Here is a 9,038-nt window from a genome sequence, read left to right on the forward strand (position 1 = left end):
TGTCTGTTCCCCTTCCCCAATTCCCCAGCGCTGTTCCCATCCCCCCAATTCCCCAATAAAAATCTTAAAAAAAAAAAATCAGGAGGGCTATTTCATTTGTGGGGGTCCCTCCCCCATCCCCAAGAGGAGAGAGAGATCCCAGCCCCACTCCAGCCCAGGGTTCCAGTGCTGAAGAAAGAAATCCCCATAATTTTTGTTGTGAAAACCAGCTGAGATTGTGACTGAGTGAGGCTGAGCCCAGGTGCACTCACAGGTGCTCCTCTTAAAGGGACTACTCCACGTGGACTTACCCACCAACGGAATCACTGGCTCTGAGCTCCAGCACTGGAGCAGCAGCTGGAAAGGTGCCAGGGACATGTGGTGGGGAACTTAGTTGTCTGGCTTGGGACAGGGGCTGGGGAGGCGGTTTTCTCCTGGACGGGAGAGCTGGTGAATGCCATTCTTTCTTTGCTGAGCCCTCCCCCTTCCTGGTGTGAAAACACAGGTGGCTGCATATCTGAGTCTCCACCATTCGTTTGCCACACCCTGTCCCCACCCAACTTTTGGGCACAACCAAGCTGCTTTCGGTGGCTTTTTTGTGCAGACCACCTGCCTTGGCTCAAGCTGCAGACTTTCCTAGACTCTGAAAGGTTCACAGAACCCAGACAAGCAGTATCTGGCTTGAGTATGTCCTATGCCTCTGGCTGAGCAGCCCTAAGTGGCACTAGCAGCAGCCGGCCTTGGTTTGCAGTTTGGCCTCTCAAGGCGCTTTAAAGCACAGCATGGGCAGCAGCTATCTGCAGATTTCTTTGTGACTCCCGCTGGGTGGCCCCAGGTGGGACACAGGCTGTGGCTGAACTTGACCTACAACGGATCCTCTCCAAGATGGTCTTGGGGCTGGCGCCCCCTGTGGCCAGCTTCAAAATGAACTGGAGCATTACACGGCTGCCTCCAAGTACGACACACCCAACAGGCAGGTTGGGCAGGCACCAGAGCCCTGCTGAGGTAGATCCTGCTCTGTAGGATCAGCCCCTGCACAACAACTCTCCCACTGTAGTCAAGGCCAGTCCTCACAACCAGTGAGCCCAAGGGTCAGTCCCTCACATTGATGTGAAATTATCAACCAAGCCTCAACTACAAGAGGAGGCACACACAACCCACACAAGGGATGCACCTGGAGTGCATGGCTCAGGTGACCAGAAAGACTGCACCACTGAACCCCACAGCACACCTACAACATAAAGCCATTCAACTAAGACCAGAAGACATAGCAGCCCTCCCTAATACATAGAAACAAACACAGGGGGGGAACCAAAATGGGGAGACAAAGAAACATGTCCCAAATGAAAGAACAGAACAAAACTCCAGAAAAAGCACTAAGTGAAATGGAAATAAGCAATCTATCAGATGCAGAGTTCCAAACATTGGTTATAAGAATGTTCAATGATCTCAGGGAGAGCTTCAACAGAGAGATAGAAAGCATAAAAATAAAGATGAAAACCATAAAAAAGAAAGAGTCAGAAATAAAGGATACAATAACAGAAATGAAGAATATATTACAGGGAATCAACAGCAGATTAGATGAAGCAGAGGATTCAACCAGTAATGTAAAAGATAAGGTAGTAGAAAACACCCAACAAGGAAAGAAAAAAGAAAAAAGAATCCAAGAAATTCAGGAGCAATTAAGGGGCCTCCAGGACAATATCAAGCATACCAACATTCGCTATAGGGGTACCAGAAGGAGAAAAGGGAAAGCAATGAATTGAAAACCTAATTGAAGAAATAATGACAGAAAACTTCCCTAGCCTGGTGAAGGAAATAGACATTCAAGTCCAGGAAGCACATAGAGTCCCAAACAAGATGAACTCAAAGAGGCCCACACCAAGACACATCATAATTAAAATGCCAAAGGTTAAATACAAACAGAGAATCTTAAAAGCAGCAAGAGAAAAACAGTTAGTTACCTACAAGGGAGTCCCCAAAAGACTGTCAGCTGATTTCTCAACAGAAACTTTGCAGGCAAGAAGGGATTGGCAGGAAATATTCCAAGTGATGAAAAGCAAGGACATGCAACCAAGATTGCTCTACCGAACAAGGCTGTCATTTATTAGAATTGAAGGACAGATAAGGAGCTTCCTAGACAAGAAAAAGCTAGAGGAGTTCATCACCACCAAACCAGTATTACAAAGAATCTTAGAGAAACTTCTTTAAGATAGGAGGTGGGTTAATGATGGATGAAAGGGGAAGGGATTAAGAAGTACAAATTGGCTTTTATACAGTAGTCATAGGGATGTAGGGTATAGAATAAGGGATATAGTCAATAATATTGTAATAACTAGGTATGGTGCCAGATAGGTACTAGATCTATCAGGTTGATAGATGGGAATGGGGTTGGGAGCGGGGTGAAAATGGTGAAGGCATTAAGAAATACAAATTGGTAGTTAATACAGTATGGGGAATATAATCAACAATGTTATAAAGATCAGGTAAGGTGCCAGATGGTCACTGGATTTATCAGAGAGATCACGTCATAGACTGTAGATGCCTGACCAGTGCTCTATACACCCGAAGCTGAAATAGAATAATATTGAATGTCAGCTATAACTAAATATATAGGTATATGTAGTCACGGAATGTGGAGTACAACATAGGAAAGGTAGTCAATGGTATTGTAACAGCTATATAAGATGTCAGTAGCTTGGGGGGGGGTGTTATCACTTTTTGAGGGGTTTAAATGTCTATTGTGTTGATTTATACACCTGAAACTAATTTTTTTTAAAATAGAGAGGACTATGATAGTGATGTATATTCTTTTCTTCTCTATAGTATAATGATTATTAAAACTCAAGCTGGTCTTACCTGATCTATGAAGCCTGCTGTGATTTTCACCCTCTGATTTCTTGTTACACTTATAGTCTAACATATGGCTTAGCCCTTAATTATAGAGTCTTTACACTTCCCCAATTTTTGGCCTTGTCTCCCCAATCAGGCTGTAAATTCCTTGAGTACAGGGATGGCCCCCTTTTACAATACTTACTGTCTGGGGCCACAGTGCCTGAAGCAGCACAGTATACATAATAAGTATTTATTAGGAACATTTGTTGTTCTTCAACTTTGCAATTCGGTAATCTGACCAGCAGAACACTGTAGTTACTGATGCATATTTTGTGTCCCCAAAGACAAATCTCTAAGCATCCTTAAATTTACAAATATGTCAAAGATAGTCACTTCAATTTAAACAGTCTCTAAATAATCTAGCATTTGAAGTTTTCCCCTCCCATCGGCTCTAGAAATCTAAGCTCCCCAAAGCCTCTTTTTTCCTCTTTTTCACTAAATGACAGCTGCAATGACTTCCAGAGTTCAAGTCGGTATACAAATCATACTACCATGGAAATCCACAGTTCAAATGTATTTGGTGAGCTCATTATACAATAAAACTTGAGGTCAGAGATTAAATTCTATTTCCCAGCAAACAAAAATGATTTGACAATAGGCAATCAACAGTCTGTTCAATACAATATTTACACATTGCAAATTTTGCTTCTGAAGTAGTCAAAACATTTTTATTTTATTAACATTTGGCTATAAAAGCAACAAAATTTATAATTCTGTTTTTTCCCAAAAAATTATACGAAGAACCAGTGAATGCTTTTTTTTCTTAGTTTATGTTAACTCATTTAGAACTCTTAAATATGAAATCCATCAACTTGCTCACTGTCTAATATTGTCAATATTAGCAATTTTTCCAATATGGTTCTTTTTTTTTTTAAGATTTTATTGGGGAATTGGGGGAGGGGAACAGATAAGTTGCTGTCCTTTTGTTCTTCAGTCTAGTTGTGAGGGTGTCGTTTCACTGGCGTATGTTGGTATTATCATTGTGCTCTTCCCAGATGAGGCAGTCGCCTGCCAGCCATTGGACAGCCGCTCACGGCGGCTCACGACAGCTCACACCTGCCGGCCAGCCCCACTGAAGCCTACGCCATCGCCTGCGACTCATGGCAGCCCAGCTCCAGGTTGAGCTGTTGTTCACCATCTTAGCTGTAGAGGGCGCAGCGTCACTAGCCCTCATTTGGGATCTGAACCGGGGCCCTGCTGCTCAGAGCTGGCATCCCAAGCCAACTCCTAACCAATGCACCACTCGGCTGGCCCCCAATATGATTCTTTACAGAGGGAAAAAAGAAAATCAGTTGTAGTCCTTTATCCTTTCTTTCTTTCTTTTTTCCTTCCTTTCTTCCTCCCTTCCTTCCTTCCTTCTTCTCTTTCTTTCAACAAATATTTAGTGCCTACTGTGTGCCCTGCTGTACCAGGCACTGCACACATAGTAGTGAACATAACACAGTCTAGTCATGGTGACAAATATAAACCAGAGATTCTAAACTGGCAGCTTTCTGATCTATTATGGCCCACAAATGAATTTTGTTTGGACCACACAATGTCTTTTTAAATTGAATTATTTCCTTACATTTTAAAACCAGGATATTTCCCATTAAAGTCAGAGTTTTGGGTTATATGAAAAATTGGAAAATCCAATAGCACTGAGTCGCTTGCTCCCTCAAAAGAACAACTGACCAATCCAAGTGGGAACTGCCCTGGTTAGAGACATGGAGTTCTTCCCAGTCCTCATGCTATCTCCCTCACTCAGCACTGAGTTTGCAACTGCTTTGTCAAACAATCATGGAAATAATAAATTAATGGTTATCAATAGCAGCAAATGCTATAAAAGAAAAATACAGAGCCTTTTGCGAAAATGTAAGAAGGAAACCTAATTTATTTATTTATTTATTTATTTATTTATTTTACTTTTATTGGGGAACAGTGTGTTTTTCCAGGACCCATAAGCTCCAAGTCAAGTCGTTGTTTTCACTCTAGTTGTGAAGGGCGCAGCTCACTGGCCCATGTGGGAATTGAACCAGCAACCCTGTTGTTAACAAGCACCGCACTCTAACCAACCAAGCCAACTGTATGTCCAAGGGGAACCTAATTTAGATTGAGAGTCAAGCATGATCTCTTTGAAAACATGACATTTTTAATTTTGCTCAATATTGACACTCACCATTTATGAGTGAGTATTTATCCAAATAATAGTAAGTACCATTTGTTGAATCTATTGGTGCCAGGTACCTTACTTAATTCTCAAAGAAACAATTCTGCATAATCCCCATTTTGCAAATGAGACACCTAAGATAAAATACTTGAGGTTTAAGAAGGTCAAAGGGTTAGTCCAAATACACAGAACCAGATGTGGAAAACCTGAAGTCAGAACTAAATTCTGATTGATTTCAAACTATATGCTTATTCCAATAAAAACAACCTAGCATACAAGAGGCTTCATAAAAAAATAAAACAACCCCTGGTAAAGATGACTTTATAGCAAAAAAAAAAATCAGAAACTACTCCAGGAATTAAACCACTAGGAGGACAAGTCAGCAGATAGGACAAAAGCTGTCATTTATGCCCAAGAAGTTATTTTAGCAAAACGATTTAAATGAGAGTTTAAAATGTTTGAAGAGATAGTGTAGAGGAAGAAAAATCTCTCCTCTCCCCATAATAGGTTCTCTGGCTGGGACCCTGTAAATTGGACCAACAAAAGACAGATTAATAATAGCAAAGCATACAAATCTTTTTAATGTAAGTTTTATGTGACATGGGAGCCTTCATAAGGAGATGAAGATTCCGAGAAGTTAAACATGAGCATTTTTACACTAGGTTTGATGAAGAGTGGAAAGTTGTGGGAAAACATGATAGAACAATAAGATATGAGCTAAGGGTCATGAACCGGGGGAAGCCTAGCAAGGCTGTTTGTTCAAATTCCTCTTATGACTATATAATCATATAGTCAATGGAATTCTAATAGCTATATACGATGTCAGAGGAGTAGTAGATTGGGGGAGGGAGGTTATCACTTTGTGAGGGGTGTAAATGTCCAACTATTACATTGTTTTATACATTTGAAACTAATTTAAAAAAATTCTTCCTGTGGTCCGTCTGTCTTCAGAGATAAGGATGCTCCTTTCCTCTGGGTGTAGGGAGGTCACCTCTCAGACATGGGTCATCAGACATGGGTCTCATAACCTGCTTCAGGGGAGAGAGTGGAGGTCGGAAAATTCTTCCTGCATCAGCCATTTCTCAAATTCCTTCAGCTTAAAATACTCAATATGTTGGGGTAGCATATCTTGAACCCCAACACTGAGAATCAGACAGAATGAGGAGATGGGACAATTTGACCTTTATGGTCCTGTCTTTTAGCACTAACATTATTGGATTCTATATATAGCAGGCACAAATCTTAACGTACAGTCTCAGGCAATTAAGAAATATAACTTCCGGGCGGCGAGTGGCTCAGTTGGTTAGAATGCATGCCCTGAACAACAAGGTTGCCAGTTCGATTCCTACATGGGCCAGTAAGCTATGCCCTCCCCAATTAGATTGAAGACAACAACTTGAGCTGAGCTGACACTGAGCTGCCTGTGGGTGGCCGGATGGCTCAGTTGGTTAGAGTGCATACTCTTGACAACCAGTTTGCCAGTTTGATTCCTGCATGGGATGGTGGGCTGTGCCCCCTGCAACTAGATTGAAACCAGCAACTGGACTTGGAGCTGAGCTGCGCCCTCCACAACTGGATTGAAAACAACGACTTGACTTGGAGCTGACAAGTCCAAAAAAAGATACAAAGCAGAGAGTTCAGCAACATTATAAAAAATAATTTTAAAAAAGCAATATAACTTCCTTTATTTCCTATACCTTAACTTAATTTTCATTTTGAGTCCTCATTCCATTAATCTGACAGGGAACATTAACTTTTCAGGATTTCCCAATCTCTTCCTTGTTATGTCAAGATGTCAGGGAACTTTCTACCAAAGCATTAGAGAAGCGCATTACTCCTCAAATCATCAAATATCGGGTTTTTTTCAACATTGCATTTGCTCAATAAATACTAGTTGAGCTACCGATTTTGGAAAAATACATAATTATTTATAGAAAAAGACTTTATGTGTAACTCACTACATTCTCAAAAATAATTTCAATACCTAAGGTATCTATAATAAAGTTTTAAAACATAAAGAGAGGAAATCAGGATCAAGGAAAAAAGAAAGAAGAAAATATGTTTCTAAGAACTAAGAATAGCATTTTGTTCTAAGCACCCAAAAAGGCCAAGCAAGGAAAAAAATTGGGAGTCACTAGTTTTCATTATCAGAAAAGAAAAAATAAACTATTCCTCAATGAAAAGACTGTTTTTTCTTACTTATCAATTAAATTGAGTTTCTTAGGGACAATAATATTTAAATGATGAGAGAATAGCAGTTAAATGGTGAAAATAGCAGTTAATGGAGATAAAAAAGATACTGAAGTTTAAACAGCTTGATAAAGTTCTTCAAGATTCACAAAAGTAGGGCCGGCCGAGTGGCGCATTGGTTAAGAGCTGGCTTGGGACGCCACTCTGAGCAGCAGGGCCCGGGTTTGGATCCCACATATGAGGGCCAGTGACACTGCCCTCTACAACTAAGATGGTGAACAACAGCTCAACCTGGAGCTGGGCTGCGGTGAGTCACCGATGACGGTGTAGGCTGCAGCCCCTACTGCAGTGGGCTGCCATAAGCTACCGTGAGTGGCTGGCAGCCAACGTGAGTGGCTGGCAGCCGGTGTGAGCTGCCAAAAGCCACCATGAGCGGCCGTCTAGAGGCCGGCGACCAATCTACCTCACCGGAGAAGAGCGCAATGATAATACCAACATGGGCCAGTGGAGCAACGAAAAAAAAAAGATTCACAAAAGTAAAAAGAAAATCTAACACAGTAAAACCTTGGATTGTGAGTAACTTATTCTGCGAGTGTTCCGCAAAAGGAGCAAACATTTCTAATAAATTTTAACTTGATAAACAAGCAATGTCTTGTAATATGAGTAATATGTGATGCCGAATGTCACATGATCACAACTGAGCCAATGGTTCTTCTACCCCCCCCCACTGCAGGATTGTGGGTGATGGTCTCCCATGCTCAGAGTTTACGGAGGAGGTCTCGTCTGCAGAGGAGGAGAAAAAGGCAAAGGAATCCCTCACTTCAAATGATATTAGGGAGATGTGTAAAATGTGGGAAACAGCGCAAAATTTTGCAGAAAAGCACCACCCAAATAAGGCTGTAGCAGTGCGAACGATGAATCTGTTTAACAATGCAATGTCACATTTCCACAAAATCCTCAAAAGGAGGCAAAAGCAAGTGTCATTGGATAGGTTCCTTGTTAAAGTTACATGAAAAGAAAATGATTCCATTGAGCCAATAGATAGCAGTGATTCCGTTAGTGACAGTGAAAGCCGTCCTACACAATAACCCTCCTCTCTCTTGTCTCCCTCACACCAGCCACGAAGGTTTTCAAAGGTAAGTGCAGATTAATGTTTATTTTTTTATATTTTGTATTTTCTTTATTATTTTGTATTATATTACAGTATTGTAATCATTTTTATATGAATATTTTTGGGTTGTGGAATGAATCATCTGAGCTTCCATTATTTCTTATGGAGAAATTCACTTTGATATCCAAGTGCTTTGGATTACAAGAATGTTTCCAGAACAAATTATGCTCACAAACCAAGGTTTTAGTGTATGTTGTTTGGTTATTTCAAAACAATTTTGAGAAGCATAGGAAACTGTATGTGGTAGTTTTATCATTTCATTCCTACCAACAGTTATTACAAAAATTGGAGCCTTTAAGACCAGATATATATTTAAGAATTAATAACATTGCCATTTAGTAAGTTATTGCTGCTATTAACCTAAGTCAATTGAAATTGTTCCTTAAAAGTCTGAGCTAACCTAAGTCAAATCAGAAATCGTATGGAAACATTAACAAAATTAAAAGGCAAATTTTGTCTGTAGGCAACATCAAATCAAACAAGCAGTTTTCAAGCCTCAGAAATGAGTTACTGACCTAGCATAAACCTTGTTCAAGAAGCAAATGACATACGGAATTAATGGTTGAACCAGAACTGGCACCATCAAGCCCTGCCATGTTAATTCCTAAAGATGATGTAGTGCCTTTTGGGGAAAAAGGGAGGGGGAGAGAGAAA

At 40.6% G+C, this 9,038-nt stretch overlaps 1 pseudogene; it reads left to right on the plus strand.

Annotated features, from left to right (window-relative positions):
• Positions 1–864: 864 nt before the first annotated feature.
• LOC109394744 (60S ribosomal protein L37a-like) overlaps positions 865–9,038 on the plus strand; it is a 19,022-nt pseudogene continuing 10,848 nt past the window's right edge.

This window comes from Hipposideros armiger, unplaced genomic scaffold (genome assembly GCF_001890085.2).
Source record: "Hipposideros armiger isolate ML-2016 unplaced genomic scaffold, ASM189008v1 scaffold_434, whole genome shotgun sequence".
Classification (NCBI taxonomy): Eukaryota; Metazoa; Chordata; class Mammalia; order Chiroptera; family Hipposideridae; genus Hipposideros; species Hipposideros armiger.